This window comes from Macaca thibetana, chromosome 12 (genome assembly GCF_024542745.1).
Source record: "Macaca thibetana thibetana isolate TM-01 chromosome 12, ASM2454274v1, whole genome shotgun sequence".
In the NCBI taxonomy this organism is placed as follows: Eukaryota; Metazoa; Chordata; class Mammalia; order Primates; family Cercopithecidae; genus Macaca; species Macaca thibetana.
The window spans coordinates 5,933,842-5,954,501 of NC_065589.1; the positions used below are offsets into that span (position 1 = coordinate 5,933,842).

The window sequence follows — 20,660 nt, forward strand, 5'->3', positions numbered from 1 at the left end:
CTGCACTCCAGCCGGGGTGACAGAGCAAGACTCCATCTCAAAACAAACAAAAACAAAAACAAAAAATAAAAAACGAAGGGGAAAATAGTAACTGTGCAGAAATCTGACAGATACCACCTTAACCAAGTAATGATCAGTAATGAGACATAGTGACATCACGTATCTTCTGTTACGGTGCATTGAGAAGGTCACAGTATCACTTCTGTGGCATTCTTGTCAAAAGTACATCAACTTTTTTTTTTCTTTTCTTTTCTTTTTTTTTTTTTTTTTTTGAGATGGAGTCTCGCTCTGTTGCCCAGGCTAGAGTGCAGTGGCAGGATCTTGGCTCACTGCAAGCTCTGCCTCCCAGGTTCAAGCAATTCTACTGCCTCAGCCTCTTGAGTAACTGGGATTACAGGCATGCACCACCACACCGGGCTAATTTTTGTACTTTTAGTAGAGATGGGGTTTCGCCGTGTTGGCCAGGCTGTCTTGAACTCCTGACCTCCAGCAGTCTTGGCCTCCCAAAGTGCTGGGATTACAGGCATAAACCACCATGCCCAGCCCCAAAAGTACATCATCTTAACCTAACTAGAAAACACAGAAAAACCCAAATTGAGGCTCAGTCTATTTAAAAAAAAAAAAGCCGGTACTCTTAAAAATAACACTAAGGTCATAAAAGACAAAGCAAGATAGAAGAACTGTTCCAAATTAAATATGAGAAAGGAACATAAGAAATAAATGCAATGAGGGACCCCGGGTTGGATCCTGAGGCAGAAAAATGATCTCGGGAACAACCGGTAAAATTCAAATAAGGTTTGTATACAAGTGAATAGGGTTGTATTGATCATAAGACTCTGGTTACATCATTACAGCATGATGATCTGAACATTTGAGGAAGCTGGGGAAAGGGATTTAGAAACTCTGGGTACTGTTTTTATAATTTTTTTTGTAGGTATGTAGTTATTTAAAAATAAGAGTGTAAGAAAGGCATGCCTTCTGTGAACAGACTCAAGAGTTGCCAGACTGAATGGCTCTCCAGAGCCTGCCTGCAGCACCCAAGAGGCCGTCAGGCAGAAACTCGTGGAACAGTGCCACGAGCTCTTATGGAATTGTTGGAAATTAATTTGAATTATGCCATTAAACAGATGTGCTCCGTGGGGCATGGACAACTTTTTATCCCTTAAATGTCTAACCTGCTGCCGCATCAGATGGCATCAAATTAATTACACAGAGTTATCAAGGGACGTGCCATAACAAGCCTGGGCATGGCTATACATCATCGCGAGTCACCGTGGAGGGAGCCGCTGCCAGGCTAGGAAGGGGCATGTTTTGCTGTTCCCGGATCAGACCCGCCTTGACAGTGCATCTGATGACTCTTCACGCAGGCCCGGAGGACTTTCACGTGTGTCCAAAAACTTAAACATGAGCTAAAAATAGAAGCACCCAAATAATCGGAGACCTGTATCTATGATAACCAGAATTGGCTAATTAGCAAAATTTCATTATTCACACTTGAAAATGCCAGGTACATATGTGGTATGCTTTATTACTTTATACTTTTCAATATAGCACTCTATATTTAGAGAACTGTTATATATGTGTGAATATTGTATGCAAGATATAAAAGAACAAGATATGTAGAAACATGAGACTAAGCAGTCTAAAGATGATTGATAGAGAGACAGATGGAGATGGATGGATGAGAGAGAGACATTCATATACAAGTACTAGAAAAATAGAACGAAGATAAGAGTTAATAAACTACTAAATGGAAAAATGGTACATTATGCTTTTTAAAAAACAAAAACAATGAAAATAACAATAAAATATGCTCGGTTACCATAAGTCACTCTTTTAAAAACTATTTCTTTGTTGATGAATTAAAAGGCACTCTAGATGATGCTTATCCTGAATTTTATTCTACAGAGAAAGCCTGATACAAATTTAATCCAGAGCTAAGCTTTCTTAATGGTTAGTGCTCAGTTTCTCCAGGGCAATGGCAGGAACCCTGGGGCAGACCTCACCCAATGTGTGTTGAATGAATAAATGACTAGATGGATTCAGAGAAATCATACGTATCTTTATTTTGGAGTAAGGATTAATGCAGAAGAAACTAACATAAAATACAGTCTATTAAAAACATAAAATTTTGAACCCAACACAGGACTTGAGTCCTAACAGAGCGAAATGGGCTGCATGCTCCCAGATCAGATTTCTATTTGCACTTACTCATTCCTTCATCCATCCATCCTTCCATCCATTTATCTGTCCTTCGCTCCCTTCCTCCTACCCTTTTTCCTTCCCTTCCTCCCTCCTTTCCTTTCTCCCACCCTTCCATTAATCCATCCATCCACTTATTCTTTCCGCAAACCCTTAGAGACCCCAGGGCACTATCGTGAGTGGTACCTCTACTAAGATGAATAAGACGCAGACGCGTTAGAGGGCTCACTAACTTTTGGGAAGAGAAACCTGTAAATCAACGCTTGCGAGAATGGACTGCAGGACCTCCTGTAAGGCCACTGACCCAGCTCCCCAAAGGCCCTATTGAGACAGGCTGAATGACGGCTTGCCTGCCTGGTGCTGCTGCTCAGGGCTGCAGAATCGTGTCTTTAATTCCTTCTATTGGCAATTATTTTTTAGGTACCTATTGTGATTCTGTGCCTGGCAACAATCCTACAGTTCTGCATGGGAGAGAGACAGTGGCTATAACAGGAGGAACATTATGATGGGGAATATGGGGTCCTCAGGGTCACGCTGGAGAACATTTGCCCAGGTGGGCAGCCTCCTCAAGGAAGGGACAGCTAACAGAGGCCTGGAAGAAAAATAGGATGTGGCCAGATGGGAGTGGCCAGCCAGGGGCCAGAGATGCAGGAAGCATTCCACCCAGAGGAAACAGCAAGTGACAGAGTAGCAGGTAAAGGACAACAAGGGCCTGAAGACCTTGGGCGAGGCTCTGGCAATGGGGGGACGGGGTAGAAGGCACGGCCTATGGGGTTGGGAGAGACCAGTGTCCTAAGTCCTGTGGGGACATACTGAGTTTATCCCGAAGCAGAAAGGAAGCAGTGCTGGGTTTTGATAACGAGTAGGCAACTTTGTCCTGAACCCAAGACCTGAGACAGAGCTCTGAAAATTTCCAAGGGCATTGTCCAGAACAGTAAGCACCAAGTCCTTGCACTATCAGACCCTCCCGCGGGACAGTCTTGCCAGCAGGCCTGGGCCACACCAGAGGCGGAAGAGGCGGGTCATCAGCTGCTCACTTCTCTCTAGCCCTGGAAGCCAGAAGCTGGGGGCTGGAGAGAGGGAAGACACTCTAAACTGGATGGAAACCTTTCAAAGGTTTGACATGACAACTCACAGGATTTTTTAATTATTAAAATGAGACTGATCTTGGGACTAGATGCGGCTGGAGGGCTTTCAGTTATCTGGGAATGATGGACCAAAAAAAAAACAAACCAACCATACGACGACGGGACTTTCCTCAATTCATTCAGGACAAGTCAACAAAGAAGCATAAAGGGAGTTACAGGGCATGTTGTTGCTTCCTGCTTCTCTGATTCTCCCTGCGTGCTAGAAGATATTTGCCTTTTAGATGGGGTTTTCTGGCATTGGTGAGGGGAGATGATCAACAGCAGGAGGGTGAGCTGAGAGACAAGCCGGGAATGGCCTGGCAGGTTGCACTGATCATCCACACCACAGGTAAGATGACCCGCGCGAGAGAGGACGGACAGGAACGTGTTCAGGCTCTTGTCAATTTCTGGGGGTAGGAGAACCTCAGCAGGAAGGGAAACAGCATTTCAGAGAAGCCCAGACATCTTTTAAATGGCCACCGCGTCTGTTGGCCACTATGAGAATGAAATGGAAAAACTCAAAATGGGTAGCTCTGGCCTCTGGCAGTCTTTGTTCTGCAAACGTGTGTGTTCAAAGCCTGGCATTTCACATCACCTTACAATAAGAAAATCTACGTATCACATTGCTGAGGCTGCCCTGTCTGTGCATAGAATCCCTGGGGAACTTCAGGCAAATGCAGATTCCTGAGCATCCTCCAAGGATTCTGGCATGGAAGGCCGTACTCCTGAGGTTAGTCATCATTGTAATCAGGTGATTACACTGCAGTCATCCTAAGGTGAAACTCTTGAGATACGTTGCAGTGCAACCATAGACTTTAAAGAAGACACAACCGTTCCGGAGTTTGGGGGTGTCTGGTGGGAATTCTGCTTTGTTGTGTTGTAGACATCTTAGTCCCTCTGATCTGCAGAAATTCCTCATCATTTTCAGCCTGTTGATGGCAGCCTTTCTATTTTCCAGTGAAGATACAGAACTTTTTCTTTCACATTTCTTTGATCGTGCGTGTGAGTAAGGGGAGGGAAGAGTTAAACGCTCATGAGTTACGTCCCCACCTTGCAACAGAAACCTATGCCCATACTTTTTAAGCTCTAATTAAAGCATGTCAGGATCAGCCGCATTCGGAGCCTCCAGTTATACTCTAATAAGATAGTCAGTGCAGCTCACGGGATGATAAATGATTTTATCAGCATTATCAAATTACATGGAAGGAATGCAGGAGGGCCTTTAATATGCTGCCTGAGGAGGAAGCACACGTCCTGCGGGGAGTCGGGGCTCTCTGGGTTTCAATCCATTTCCAATTATCCTAAAAAATGACAAGACTAAGGGCATTGAATGGGCCAACCCTTCCTTCATTTTAATGTAGCCCCACTGTCACCCTTGTTTTCTGATCCTTGCTATCTTCAGGCAGAAGGTTGAATTACAGAGTCTCAGAGACCTGCTCAGTATTTCAAGGCAACAATGGGCTGTGTAACTCCCATCATTGTTTGGTTGGTTTGTTTTTTTTGGTCCATCATTCCCAGATAACTGAAAGCCTCATAAGTTCAAGCAGCACAAAGCAAATTCATTTATCTTAAAGAAAATTAATTAACTAATTGTGGAGGCAGTGTTTTGCATGGTCAGACCAAATTCTACCTGCTTGAATTAAATCCCAGTTTTACCAAGCCTGAGCCATGGAACCTGGCTGGGCAAGTTCCTCTGCTTCTCCGTGATTCAGTCTCAGTCTCCTCACCTGTAAAATGGGGATAAAATAGTATTTACCATGTAAAATATTTGTGAGAATTAAATAAAATAATGCCTATAAAGCACTTTGCACAGTACCTGGCATCTTAGAAGTATGCAATATTTATGCGCTATCATTGTTTTTCACACTCTTGGTGAGACTTGGGACTTAGCGGATGGTGGGCTTGCCTCTCTATCCTCTGACTCCTCCATAAAAGGCCCTGAAGTAAAGCACTTATGAGCGTCTAGATTCTCATGGAGATGATCCCAGGGAACTAGAGCCAAGGACCAGAGGGAGTGAGAAGAGGAAGGAAAGCCAATATAAGTGCATGTTACTAAGATGCTCACCAAGGACAGGGAGAACTCAATCCCACCTGAGACCCTTGGAAGGACCCCTCCAGGGATTCAGGCTAAGGGGCCATCATCTATTGGCTTCCTTCCTCAGCAGTTGAGGGTTGCTCCTGGGCATTACTCCCTAAATATCTACATTGCTAGTTAGACAATGGGTTTCTAGCAGAGTCTACTTGCTGGGAAGCCCTGGAAAGAAACTGGAAAACACCACTTACGCTGGAGGATCTCAGGTATGGAGACTTTGCAGGGAATGGTTTGATACCCCCTCACCGAATTCAGAAGGATGTGAGTTGGATAGCACAGGCTTAGGAGCCTGGGCTGGTAGGATCCCCCTTAGAGACACAGCAGGAGTGTAGGTCAGGGTCAGTTCTGATGCCGTAGGGGTGGTGAGGATGGAGTGGCCAGAGCTTGTGGTAGATGACCCCAGTCAAGGAGTCAAGGTGCTAAAGACATAGCCAAGGGAAAAAGCTGAATATCAGCAATTCAGAGAATGCACAAGATAAGGATGTGGGGAGCTGCAACAGTATCCCAAGTTAATGGCCCTGCTGTTTCCTTTCACACGCTGCATGCTCACTGCTCGGGGGCCTACAGCACCCCAGTACCTGCTACAAGATGGGTAGCCATCCTGAGAAATCTGAAAAATGCTTGACCGTGGTTTTGTGTGGTGGCTTGTCATTTTGGGTCTAATATGACTTCAAGCATTGTCAACTTCAAGAAGTTGATGTACTTGGGCAACAAAACGGAAACACGAGAGAAGGAAAAGGGTGTTAGCAGCTCCTCACAGGCTGTGCTACTCCTTCCCCGCATCACTAGACACGTATCCTGACAAGTCCTTGTGGATACAAGGCAAAAATTTAATCAAAGCAACATTTTCAGAAGTCCAATATCACAGCCTTGATTAGCTAATAAAATCCCAGTGGCCTGACGATATTAGTTTTCTGAATTGTAATTTCCATTTTTACCGTAATTCATCTTTGTCTGAGTCCAGATTCATTTCTTTCCAGCTCTGGGCACCAGTTAATTTGAATAAATGAGACAAGCACAGTGGACAGGTGAATATCCATCATATGTCCCACGTCTCCCGGGGACCGAGGCGTCCACACCCTCCCGTGGGCCCTCCCACACGGCAGGTCCTTGCCTAATGTGCTGTGCTGGCATCTAACAGGTTCAGATGAGGGCAGCCGAGACAGCGAATTGCCCAACAATTAAGGGTTTGGCTGGTCTGGGCTCCACGGCGCCTGATGCCCTCGAAGTTTCTGTGACGGATTAAGTGTTCACAGCTCCCCACTGCCATCGCAGCCTCCCCTCCCTTCAAGCCTGCTGTTAAGCTGTCAGGGTAAACAATGGCCCTGCCTCGGGTTGCCCTCAGTGTCCATCAGACTCGGAGAAGCAGACGGCTATTGTCACTGTTGGCTAAACTCCCATCCGCGGGCAATGTGTGTGTGTGTGTGTTTTATTTTTCCTCTGTGTGGTCCTCATCTGGCTGAAAACAACTTTCCAAAAAGCAATTAACTTTCCATTCAAAACGAGGTGAAACCATTTCTCCTCCCATTCTCCCCCTTAAAGATACTTCAAGGCTGGAATATCCAGGGCTTTCACTAACCGAGGCAACATGGGGAGATTTTGTTCTAGAAGATTCCATGATTTAAGGACTCCAGACTTCAACCCAGCTCCATTCCCGCAATCCCCCAGGCATTCACTCAGAGCTGATGGGAAGTTTTTTCAGCTCTCTGGACCATGGCCAGCATCATAGCCGTGGTGTCTGCCTTGCTCTGTCATCTGGGCTATGACTTCCTGGGGGCACTGTTCCCCCATTTGCAGACGCATGGACCCAGCCCTCAAACACAACCACACATGAACACACACACAGGCCAGCCTCCTGGGAAGGATTTGCAAAGAATTGCCATCAGGGGCCTTGAAAATCAAATACCAGAGATAAGGGGTACCAGAGGGAGTCCAGCAGCCCCTGAGGCCCAACTCCTACCTTCTCAGTTCCCTGAGCACTGACCTCATGTTGTCCAGGACAGATGCCACTGGCTGTGTGGTTAGTGAGCACTGGGACTGCCCATGCTCAAAATGAGATGCTCTGAAAGTGTAAAATACATGCCCAATTTAGAAGTCAACATAAGAAAACAAGGTAAAATATTTCACACATAATTCCCATAAAGGGCGCCTGTGAAAATAATGTTGGATATACTGAGACCAATCAAATATATTATTAAAATTAATTTCACCTTATGTTTAAAGGTCTAAAGCTTGTATTCTAGAAAATTTAAGGTCGAGTGTAGGGCTTACACTGTATTTCCTTTGGGCAGCGCTGCTCCGGATTTTCCCAAGAGCACAGCCAACCCCGTTGCCTGGCCCCAAAGGCCTCTTGGAGTCAGGGAAGAGAGGTGCCCCGCAGAACTGCACAATCTCTGGGGCAGAGGAAAGTACGCTACGTCTGGCAGGCCATGAAGAAGCACAGGGGGCGTTACCCACTCACGGCTGCACAGCCTGCTTAGCCAGGCCTGCCCAGGTGAGAGCACAGAACCCACATCTTTGTAGCAAAGTCATTGTGAGTGTGTGAATGTGTGTGTGTGTACACCTGCATCCATATTCCACGAGAAACACAGCTGTTCAGTTTGTCTGACCCTCTTTGTGGAGAACCAAGAGGTTTATCTTGTTTATAGAGAGCCACGTCCACAGCTCCTTGAGTTTCATTCCTGAGTCCTCCTAGGAGGTGCATTCATTTCCTGAGGCTGCTATTTGTAACAAATTACCACGTATTTGCTGGCTTATAACAACGGAAATTTATTCTCTCATAGTTCTGAGGCCGGAAGTTTGATATCAAAGTGGTGGCAGGGCTGTGCTCCCTCCAAAGGACCTAGGAAAGAATTCCCTGGAGCTTCCAGTGGTTCCAGGGACTCTTAGGCTGGAAACAGCATCATTCCAGTACCTGTCTCGCCTCCTCCCCACCACCAGCCCGTGGCCCCTTCTCTTCTGCTCGTATGAACTCCCTCTGCTCCGTTCTTACAAGAACACTTGCCATTACATTAGGCTCAAGGCCCAGGACCCTTCACCGAACCACGCTTTGTGCCATGTGAGGTAACACTCACAGTTTCAGGGAGTGGGAAAGGGACATTGTCTTCTTGGGGCCACTGTGAAGCCCCCACAGAAAGTGGAAATGAACTGCTGTTCAGGACTCCCGGTGAGCAGGGAACTTCTGAGTTCTCACTGCCTGAATGTAGCTGCTGTCCCAGAAGGCAGCTGGCACGTACCCCTCTAACCCAGAGTGAGTATTAAATGCATTTTACATTTTATTGAACTCTTTGTTGATGTGAGTAAACACCTAACAACTTCTCATTCCAGGAATCTGGCAATAAAGTGGTTCAAACCAAAATCACTCTATAAGCAGATAGAATTGTGTGTGCATTTATAGTGCATAGATTTTTTTCTAAACCACACTGGTGTGAATGAAGCCAGACCCCTGTCTCAGGCTGGTTGAGAGCTATTTATTGTTGTTTGGCTGGAGGCCTTCATCCAGAAAGACTGCGCTGAAACCAGACCATCATTGTCCAAGCCCCCTGCTGTGTCTCTGAGGGCAGGGCGCAGCTACCTGCACAAGAATGACCTGGATGCTTGTAAACATGTCCACTCCTCAACCTCTCTCCAAATCAGAACCTCTGGAGATTCTTTCCACTGCCCCAGGAGCTGCATTTCTACCAAACTCTTCTGGTGATTTTTCAGTAAAACAAGGCTTGAGAACCACTCTCCGGCTTTCTCTTGACCTCTGTCTTTAAGGGAAGCTGAGGCTACGGGTCAGCGCCCAGGGACAGGGGCAGGGCTGACCCCAGGGATCAGCCACTGTTCTGCAGTGTGGGACAAGTGCAAGCCATCGAGTCATAAATCACACAGTGAGAACTTTATAGCCTCTGTCTCTATCTTGGCCGCCTCCACCTTTGACATCCAGCACTGGTTTACCTCTCAGTTTAGCAGAGAGAGCGAGCGGGCCTCGAAGGCTGAGACTAGGCAGGTCACAGAAACTACCCTAAGGGTGACAGCACGACTTGGCCTTTATTCGCGGTAAATGATGGTGGCTTTCAAGGAGAAGCAGTGACACTAAGGTCCCTTCTTAACATCATGTATTATGAAAATAAGTCAGGCCAGGCACAGTGGCTCATGCCTGTAATCCCAGCACTTTAGGAGGCTGAGGCGAGTGGATCACTTGAGGTCAGAAGTTTGAGACCAGCCTGGCCAACATGGTTAAACCCCATCTCCGCTAAAAATACAAAAACTAGCCAGGCGTGGTGGCAGGCACCTGTAATCCCAGCTACTTGGGAGGCTGAGGCAGGAGAATCACTTGAACCCAGGAGGCAGATGTTGCAGTGAGCCAAGATCATGCCATTGCACTCCAGCCTGGGCAACAGAGTAAGACTGTCTCAAAAAAAAAAAAAAAGTCAATTTTAAGGAAGACGGAAATTATAATGCAGAGAGTAAGCTAACTGGGAAGGTGGAATTGCTGAGTCACATTTGGAAAATACTGATTGCTTCTGAGAGTTAATTTTGGGTGCTTACTTCACTGGGTTAAGGGATTCCTTGCTGGCTGGTAAAGTGTTATCTCCGGGTGGTCTATGAAGTGCCTCCGGAAGAGGCTAGCATTTGATTCCGGGCTGAGTCAAGAAGATCCATCTCACAATGTGGGTAGTACCCTCCAGTGGGCTGAGGGCCCACATAGAACCAAAGGCCGATGAAGGGTGAATTCTCTGTTTCTGCATTTGGGACACACATCTTCTCCTGCCCCTGGTCATCAGAACTCCAGGCTCCCTGGCCTTGGGACTCCAGGACTCTTTGTAAGGAGAGTTACTCCCTCAGGTCCTAGGTTCTTAGGCCTTCTGACTTTGACTGGGCTAGGCCACCAGGTTTCCCTGGTTCTCCAGCTTGCAGATGGTCTCCGGTGTGTCTTCTCCACCTCCATAATCTCACAAGCCAATTCCCATAATAATATATATCCATATCTATGCCTATATCCCATTGTTTATATATACTGACTAATCTAATACACTGTTATTTCTTTATCTAATACACTGCATTTCTTCAGAGAAACGGAACAGATTGTGTGTGTGTGTGTGTGTGTGTGTGTGTGTGTGTGTGTGTGTGTGTGTGTGTGTGTGTGTACAGAGAGAGAGATTTATTATAAGGAATTGGCTCATGCAATTATAGAGGCCAAGAAGCCCCAGCATCTGCAGTCAGAAAGCTGGAGACCCTGAAGAGCCAATGGTGTAGTTCCAAGTCCAAAAGCTGGCAGGCTTCAGACCTAAGAAGAGCTGGTGCTTCATTCTGAGTCTAAAAGCAGGAAACAGACCATGGCCCAGCTCAAATAGTTGGGCAGGAGGAGTTCCTGCTTACTCAGCCTTTTGTTCTAGCCAGGTCTTCAGCTGCGGGGCGGAGGCCCACCCACAAGGGAGGGCCATCCACTTTCCTCATTCTGCTGACTCAAATGTGGCTCTCACCCAGAAACGCCCTACAGATACACCCAGAATAATATTTGCCCAGATATCTAGTTACCTCATGGCTCAGTCAAGTCAACACATAACATTAACCATCACACTGACCACTGCAACACACGTGATTAGGAATAAGGGTAAAAACGTGTGTGCAGGTGTGTGCACATGGGAATGTGTGCATGGGTATGTGTTTGTGTGCACGGTCATGGCCAGGGGGCAGCCCCTTGGCCCCCAGGACTTGCTTCAGCAGGGTCAGTTAATTGTCAGGTTGACCAGATGGTCATATTGGGATGTTCTTGTATCTTCCGGCCAGGACAACCTTGCTCAAAGAGGAAACTAACACTTTTGCTCTGACCTGTAAGTGTCACCTGACACTAATAAGCAAGTGGACCCATTGAGCCTGGCATCCTTGGGAAGCTCTGCATTGCGAACTGATACCCAATTCAGTGGGGGAACTGGGCTTCACGGCAGCAGCAACCAGGCACAGCAAAATCAAGAGGCAATCATTGGGCCATGCACGGTAGCTCACGCCTGTAATCCCAGCGCTTTGGGAGGCCGAGGCAAATGGATCACCTGAGGTCAGGAGTTTGAGACCAGCCTGGCCAACATGATGAAACTCCATCTCTACTAAAAATACAAAAAAATTAGCCGGGCATGGTGGCACGCGCCTGTAGTCCCAGCTGCTCAGGAGGCTGAGGCAGAAGAATCACTGGAACCCGGGAGATGGAGGTTGCAGTGAGCTGAGATGGTGCCACTGCACTCTAGCATGGGCAAAAGAGTGAGACTCCATCTCAAAAAAAGGTAATCATTATTATAACCTTACCCTCCGTACAGCTAATCTGCTTTGAGCTAAATTATTGAGCTAGAATATCACTGCCAAAAACGACAGCAATTAATTGTAGAAAGTGTTAATAGAAAACATTTGAGAATAGTTTGTTTATTTACAGGATGAACGCTTTCTAAAAAGAAATAGCTTGAGGTAAAAATATCAATAATCAAGAACTTCATGATGTGACTGTGTTTCCATTATATCTGAATGTCACCTAAAATTTTACTAAGATTATTTCATTCATTTAGCAAATATTTATTAAGAACTACTATAAATCAAGAAAAACAAGACTAAGGCTGAGTATTAGGGACTGTTACATCAAAGATGTAATTTTAAAAAAATATAAATCAGACCAGGCTTGGTGGCTCACTCCTGTAATCCCAGCACTTCGGAAGGCCAAGGCGGGTGGATCACTTGAGGTCAGGAGTTTGAGACCAACCTGGCCAACATAGCGAAATCTCATCTGTACTAAAAATAAATACAAAAATTAGTCGGGTGTGGTAGCAGGCACCTGTAATCCCAGCTACTCGGGAGGGTGAGGCAGGAGAATCACTTGAATCCGGGAGGCAGAGGTTGCAGTGAGCTGAGATCACGCCACTGCATCCAGCTTGGGTGACAGAGAGAGACTCCGTGTCAGAAAAACAAACATAAACCTCTCACTGGTCTGCTCATAACCTTCAGTGGTTCTCTCTTATCTCTCAGGAAAGGTATTGTATTAGTTTATTCTTGCATTGTTATAAAGAAACACCCAAGGCTGGGTAATCTATACAGAGAAGAGGTTTCATTGGCTCACAGTTCTGCAGGCTGTACAAGACTCATGGTGCCTGCACCTGCTCAGCCTCTAGGGAGGCTTCAGGAAAACTCACAATCATAGGAAAAGCTAAGGGGGAACTGTTTGCACACGGCAAAAAGCACACGGCAAAAGCAGGGGCAAGGCGGGAGGGTGCTACACACTTTCAGACAACCAGACAGCACAGTAACTCACTCACTGTCACCGAGAACAGCACCAAGGGATGGCGCTAAACCATTCATGAAGGACCTGCACCCATGATCCCATCACCTCCCACCGGCCCCACCTCCAACACTGAGGGTTACAATTCAACATGAGATTTGGGCAGGGACACAAATCCAAACCATATCCAACTCTCTCCTGTGGTCCCTGAGGCCCATAAGGTCCCACTGATGGCCCCTCTTTCACCATGCCCCAGCCACCTTTTCCTGTTTCTCCAGAGTTGGGATGTTTGAACTTTTTCTCTAGACCATTCAGTAAACATTTGAGGCTAAGTGTTTCATAAAGTCTCCATCACAACTCTTCAGCTCTGCCATCATACCGCAAAAACAGACACAGACATTTGGGTGTGGTTATATTCCAGTCAAACTTTGTTTATAAAAACAGAGAGTAGCCAGATTTGGCCTACCAGCTAGTGAGCTGACCTGCTGTTCCGAATCCAGGCCTGGTCCACGCTCCACCCGCCACTGGGGTAGCCTCTTTCTTCTTGCCTGGCTAACACCTGCTCTTCCATTAGGTTTCACTAAATATTCCTCTCCCCGAGAGCTCTTCCCAGAGACTTTAGAATGGATTCTGTCTTTTAGAACAGTTATCCCAGTTGTAATTATAGAAAGAGAATGTATGTGTGTGTGCACATGTGCATGCGTGCGTGTGTGTGATGGTTCAATGTCTGCCTCTCCATGAGTCACCAGGGAAAGCCAGCTTCACTCCCCATGCTATTCTCAGCGTGGCACCTGGTGTAGGCTCAATTTATATCTGTCGATCAAATTAATAATTTGATTAGAAAATTGAGTGGCTGCATAAAAGCCAGGCCAAGTTTGCCTCCTTGTTCTGACCAAGCCTAATAAATGGAAGTATGAGTTGATCCTTCTGTGGCTTCTTCTCAGCTTCCCTCCCCAGGCGAGGCGATGGGATCCAGGTCATTGGTTGTGCCTTCCTGTCTTTTGAGTGGACTCTCTGGGGAGCATGCCAGCAGCTTTTTCCAGGTCAACGTTTCCCTCACCAGCCCCGGGACTTGGTGTGAGTTATTGAGCTTCTCTCATCTTGCATTTGCTCTTCTGTAAAAGCGAGAACCACGCTCATCTCATGGGCCTGTTGTGAGGATTAGCGCACTGACCTTCAGGGCCTCACGGTTGTTGGTGTGAAAAGTACGTTGCGTCGCATGATTTGATGCATCAGATTTCCTTCTGTGTGGAAAATCTACAGTAGGCCCTAGAAGACTCAAGAAGGAAAGAGCCAAGAAAGCCACGGACATTTCAGATGATGAAGGGAAATCAGCGAATTATGATTTTCTCTGTAAAGATCTCTTTAATTACAGCAGGGATAACTGTTCTAAAAGACAGAGTCCATTCTAAAGACTCAGGAATGAGCTCCCTGGGAAAGGAATATTTACTGAAACCTAATGGAAGAGCTGATGTTAGCCAGGCAAGAAGAAAGAGGCTACCTCAGTGGCAGGCGGAGTGTGGACCAGGCTGGTGTCGGAAGAGCAGGTCAGCTCACTATGGCTGGCGGGCCAAATCTGGCCCACTGCCTGTTTTTGTAAATAAAGTTTTCTGGAACACAGCCACACCCAAATTTCTGTGGATGTTTTTGTGGTACGATGGCAGAGCTGAATAGTTGTGATGGAGACTTGATGGAACACTTAGTCAAAAATGTTTACTGTGTGCTCTTTCAGAGAAAAAGCATTTAAAAACTAGCTTATTTCTCCCTTCTTCTTAGCAACATCAGATCTGGTTAAAATATTTTTCAGGAAAAATATAGGCAGAATTTGATATAAAATACATTTTCATATCTATCACAGCAATATTTATAATAGAGAAAAATTAGAAGTAATCTGTGTCCAAAATCAGGGAACAGAGTATGTAGATCATGATGCATTCAGGCATTGAATTATATGTTTATCAAACATCTTTAAAGCCAGGGAAACAGGCCAGGCATGCTGGCTCATGCCTGTAATCCCAGCACTTTGGGATCCCAGCACTTTGGGAGGCAGAGGTCGGTGGATCATTTGAGGTCAGGAGTTCGAGACCAGCCTGGTCAACATGGTGAAACCCTGCCTCTACTAAAAATACAAAAATCAGCCAGGTGTGGTGGTGCATGCCTGTAGTCCCAGCTACTCTGGAGGCTGAGGCAGGAGACTCACTTGAACCCAGGAGGCAGAGGTTGCAGTGAGCTGAGATCACATACTGCATTTCAGTCTGGGTGACAGAGCAAGACCCTGCTCAAAAAAACAAACAAACAAAAAGCAAAACAAAACAGGAAAACACTTGTGTTCTAATGTTAAATAACAACCAAAGCAGGTTAAAAATTACCTATATAGGGATTTCATTTATATAAAAAAATGTATTTAAAAACACAGATTGTAATAAAGCAAAATATTAAACATGTCTTCTTCTTGTTAGAGATATGATGGCTGATGTGTGTATGTGTATGCATCTATGTATATTTGTGTTTATGTGTGTGTTCACTTTTCTGTATTTCCCTAATTTTCTACCCTAAGCAAATATGGCATTGGTGGCCAAGAGAGAGAAAATTTGTCTGATTCTGATATATGACATCCCAGACAGAATGTGAGAGAGATGGAGAGGTACCTCTTCCCAGCCTTTAAAGCCTACCTTAGACATTGAAGGGTTAAAAAGTCTGATGTGAGGACTCCTGCGTGGACATCAGGCTGTGGAAGGTGCAGCCAAGTCACGGTCATTGCCACCCTGGCCACCAGCAGATTTCAGACTGGGCTGCCCGGTGCAGGTGAGGGCATTGGCTCGCAGCCCCATTCCCCAGAGCTGCACTCCAGGGAAGGGCAGGCCAACCTGTGGGGAGCTCTGAACTGTTCTGTCCCTGGCTACCTGCAAAGAGGTGTGAGAGGGCCACTGCCCTCTGCCAAGAGCACAGCAAGCCCAGGCTTCAGGACGAACTGCTGACCTTTGTCATGATGCATGGGCCTTCCACTCACATCTCATTAAATCCCCAAAACATGCCTTGCAGGCTGCTGCTGTCATTATCCCCATTTTCTCCTGATGAGAAGACTAAAGGTTAAAAAGACTCAGTAAATGAACCAAAGTCTCACAGCCAGGAGTTGAATCTAGGTTCAACCCACTCTAAATTTCTCAACCTTCAAGCAGGGGACGACAAACCTCTCTTCTCAACTTGATTCATAAGCTTCTCTGCTGGGCACCTCTGCACCTCCAAATCCAGTGCCCCCTGGATTTCCTTAATTGAACTTGCCATCCCGTGAGCTCCACTTTCTCCTCATGGGAACTTTATTAATTCAACAATTGTGTGTTGCAAGCCTGCTTTCCGTATGACACTGTGATAGGTTGGCCTTTGAGAAGCTGTGCAGTATGCACGTGTGACAGCGCCCCAGTCCTTGAGCAGCAGGTGATGGAATGAAGGATGACTAGGTAATGGCTAAGCCGTGATTCCTATGTGACCTCATGTGAGCCTGGCAGCCCGTGGGTCAGATTCAGGTTCAGGCTCTTTTAACCATGCTGGCCATGCTCTGTCCCAGGCAGACGGCTTGACTCCAGAGGACCCACAGCATCCCAGCTGGTGGAGACGGGGAGGCCAGTGCAGAAGGGGGGCTTCCCTGAGATGGGGATACTCCCGCATGTCAGCAGTAGAACAGAAGGAGCCAGTGCAGGAGGAGGGTGTAGAACAAGGAGCGGAGGGACATGAGCAAGTCCCAGGGCTCCAGGAAGAGCCTGTCCCAGACACTCGCTCACTTAGACCTCTAGTCTGGGAGGTGCTAAGTTGTGAAACAGCAACAGTGGGGTGAGCTGAGCCTGGACGTGGGCCCTATTTCCCCACTGACAGTAGCTCCAGCCAGCCTGCAGATTCTCCCCACTGCAAACCATGCTGCAGGTCTTGGCAGGTGGCAAAGGCTCCATTAATGAGCACAAGGGGCTGAGCCAGTCCAGCCCGAAGACTGTGGAGTAGGATGTGTGCTCTAAGAAACCACCCAGCCGACGCCCCCAGGTCTGTCTTCAGAAACTCACTCTATCCACCGGGGGTCCTAACTCTGTACCACAGTGACGTTTGAACGTTGTTTCTTTTTGCTTCGTGTAAGTTGAGTGTTCCCCTGGACTGACTGTTCAGTCGGGGTTCATGTGGCTGTATCCTGCCTCAAGGACCTCCCACAGGGCTGGGCAGAGAATGCAGAATGCCTGGGAAGCAGCTTGGGCTCATGTCAGCCAGACCCGGACTGGAATCCTGTCTCAGCCCTAGGAGCTCGGTCACAGTCTTTGTTGCCTCCATGACAGAGTTCTCATCTGTAAAATGGGGTGATCACATCTAGAAGCCAGGGCTGGGGCTGAGTGAGGGGAGAGAGGTGCCTTGGGCACAAGATTGAAAAAGCTGCTCTCAAGGCCGGGCGCGGTGGCTCAAGCCTGTAATCCCAGCACTTTGGGAGGCCGAGACGGGCGGATCACAAGGTCAGGAGATCGAGACCATCCTGGCTAACACGGTGAAACCCCGTCTCTATTAAGAAATACAAAAAACTAGCCGGGCGAGGTGGCGGGCGCCTGTAGTCCCAGCTACTCGGGAGGCTGAGGCCGGAGAATGGCGTAAACCCGGGAGGCGGAGCTTGCAGTGAGCTGAGATCCGGCCACTGCACTCCAGCCTGGGTGACAGAGCGAGACTCCGTCTCAAAAAAAAAAAAAAAAAAAAAAGAAAAAGCTGCTCTCACATTCTGTGAGGGCAGAGAGTAACCGCCTCTTCAAATTGTATGCCTCTGAATTAGGCATCTTTCTTGCCTTACCCTAGTCCTGGCTCTTCCTGTGTCCACACTGGTTCCAGAAGTCCAACCACCTGCCTATGCTCACCTTTGTGCCCAGAAACCTGGGCTCAAAAGTCCCCACTGGTGTTGGAGGTAATTGCTTAAGGCACCACTTTGCAAATGGGGGGTCTCCAACCATGAATGTAAATGGATATCCATTCAAAGTAGATGGCCATGACCAACATTTAAAAATTGAAATAGGATAGGCTAGCCTGGAATGGAATTCTTAAAAATAAAAGAAAAAATCAGAATGTATCTTGTGTGATTTTTATAAGACATTTGCTTCCATTCTGTGTGTGTGTGCACTGTGTGTGTGTGTGTGTCCCCGCATACACTCTGAGCTATAATGTAAACTGTATTCCTGACGTGAGCGCGCATCCAGGCTGAGGATGCACCTGCTCCTCCCCACCTGCTGGTCGCTACCTGGCCTGTCCGTGTCTCACCCCAACTTGCTTCCAAGCACACAGATGGCTGTCATTCCCAAGGGCAGACGCCGCCTTGGGCCTATCTGTGTACAGGGTTTTATGGGTCTTTCTTCCTCTGTGGGGGCTCATGCCCTCGGCAGCCAGCTTCCAGGGATGACAATGACCCACCAGGCCTCACCACAGTCATGGAGTGGGAGGGCCAGACCTACAGGCAAAGCTCACAGTTCCCAAGCAGTCTGGACACAGCCCTGTGGTGGCCCAGGCCCTGGGTGAGGCTCAAGGGGACAAGGGGAGGACCTTTCGCCCCACCCTTCCCCTGCCTCACTGTCCCTGAGGAAATACCTGGGGCTGGCTCCGAAGAACCAGCTGCTTCACCGTGTACTTGAAATGATGGTTGAAGCCTTTGCAAGGGAGTAAGGGAATGCCAAAACCTGTGAGACATATTGCTGGTCCTGAGATAAGACAGAGACTCACCACGGCTGATAATGAAGGCCTGTATATGAAGACAACAAGAGGCTGAAGACAGCCGGGAAAGGGAGTGGATTTTTTGATAACCTCATGTGTGAGGCCTTTTCCATGCTATTTCAAGAGCCCTACAACATGACTGTATTTCTATCTACAACTGACGAAACTGAAGTTGCCCCAAGTTTGTAAGAGCTGGGAACAGGAGTCACACAGACATTCAGGCACAATGCATTCCTTCATTTATGCCACAAATAAAGACGAAGCAAATAGCGTACTACGTGCTCAGCAGAATGGCAAATATTAGAGAAATAAGCGCCCTCAAGAAGGTCAGTCTAGTGTGGGAAGATGGACACACCACAGGTAAGCGCATCCAAGTTATCAACGTTCTCCTGACTCAAAATAGAGCACACTGGGTGAGTGATGAATTCCGCCAGGAGCAGGTGGTTAGGGCAAAGAGGCAGGGTGAGTGGAGGATTCCTTTCTCCATCTGGGTGAGACCTGTTCTAACAAGGAGATGCTGTTTTGAAGATGTGGACCTTAGAAAATGTCCTGACCGGGGCCCACATTAGCAAGGGCACCAGAGAACAAAATAACCAGCTCCCTAGCTGTGCCACGTGGACAGAATCCCAGGGGAAGACGGCAGGTAGGAGAAGACAGGAGGCAGCTGTCAAGAGCACAGGGAAGGAACTGTGTTATACGACACAAGCACATCTCTGCTCTCCATCCCCAGGGTCTACAGATGGAAGTCGCATTTTCTTTAATATCTCACTCAGAGGACAACCAGTCTCAAGTGTTCTCAAGAGCCCAGGGTTCACTGAGGACAGAAAAAGACCCAGAGCCCTGTGGTCATTAAGCAAAGCGAAGTGCGCTACACAAATGTCCATTTGGGAGGCTGTTTTTCAGGATTGATGAGGTCATCCCTTTGGAAAGAGTTCACTCGCTGCACTTTCTAAAAGACACACCTGCATTGGTCTCCTGTAACCACCGGAGGTAAACGCATGCCACTTCCTGGAACAGGTAAGGGAGGGAGAGCCAGGAGAGGACCCGAGCGTAGGGAGGGCGGGGAACATAGGAGAGGTTACGTTCACTTTCAAGGAGCTGGTGCAGGCTCCAAGGAAGCAGAGATTTCCAGAGCTTTCACTGCTGCATACTGCTGAACGGTGACAGATGCAATCTGATTTTTATGCTGAAGTTTCAGCACCTAAAAGAGACAGGACTGCAGGCACTCATTAGAAAGTTTATATTCTTAGTGGGGTGTGTGTGTATGTTTGTGTGTGTGTAAGCATATTTTAGCTGTTAGAAATACAAACATCTTGCATATTTCATGTTTTTCTTCCAACTAAGAAAAGGCTTTCCTTCGGGTTTGTAATCTGTAACCCCCTTGGAAGCCCAGGACAGAATCTGATAGAAGAAACTTGAACAGACTTTACGGGATACCAGATTGGCTGTTCTCGGGAAATGGTTTCTCCCAAGATTGCTTTCATTGTGAGAGTGCCTTTTACAAGGCCATTTTTGAATAATGGGTATGACGTTTGATTGGACCTTCCTTTAAAAAGGTCAGGTTTGCTTGAACAATGGCTCACGTCATTACTATGCATAATAGGAAAATACTGGCCAGTTGACAGACCTAAAGCAGAATGTATTTTTTCAACCATTTGATTAAGACCTTCTAGGGATGGTAACCCAGCAGTGTGCATAAATATGGGAATATGGTAGTGATTATAATGTGTGAACAGGGCAGGGAGGTTAATTCTGTTTCATTTTGACACCTGAAGGTATCCAGTGAAATGTCAGCTAAAAATGTCCATATAAAACCACGCTCCTTTCTGCTTCCAGTCACCAAAATACACATTTGATATTAGTCAAAAGGCCAATAAGTGATGGGAAAAAAACAGATAACTCAAATCATATTGCATTGTCCATCATCCACCGACAGATATCCTAACAGAAACACCACAGAAAAACTAGGCTCCTTCATGGAGTCCTAAATAAAGCTGTCTTGTTACTGGAATACTGAAACAGACCCAAAGACAACCAAACCCCTTGTTATTAAGCAAAGGAACAGAGAACTCACCCCTGTCATCTGAGTTCATGAGCCTGGGCCACAAACACAATTATCCAGGTGATTGTGTCTTCCTGACACCAGAGTCTGTGCCTGAATGTACCCTGGGCTTGAAGCATCATCTTAATACTCTACCATGGACCACTCGAAGGCCTCACTGCATCAGCCCGGGGCTCTGAGAACCCCGGGGATGGGATGTCCTGGGTCCTGGTG

General features: G+C 47.0%; 1 protein-coding gene and 1 long non-coding RNA gene across 2 annotated transcripts in view; one reads left to right on the forward strand and one right to left on the reverse strand.

The window, feature by feature from the left end:
• Positions 1-20,660, reverse strand: part of COPS8 (COP9 signalosome subunit 8) — a 439,461-nt gene that overhangs the window by 379,894 nt on the left and 38,907 nt on the right. The window lies entirely within an intron of this gene.
• On the forward strand, positions 3,245-15,761 carry LOC126932631 (uncharacterized). The gene is made up of 3 exons (XR_007718252.1): positions 3,245-3,678; positions 7,713-7,915; positions 11,197-15,761. It is a non-coding gene; the product is annotated as an uncharacterized LOC126932631 (long non-coding RNA).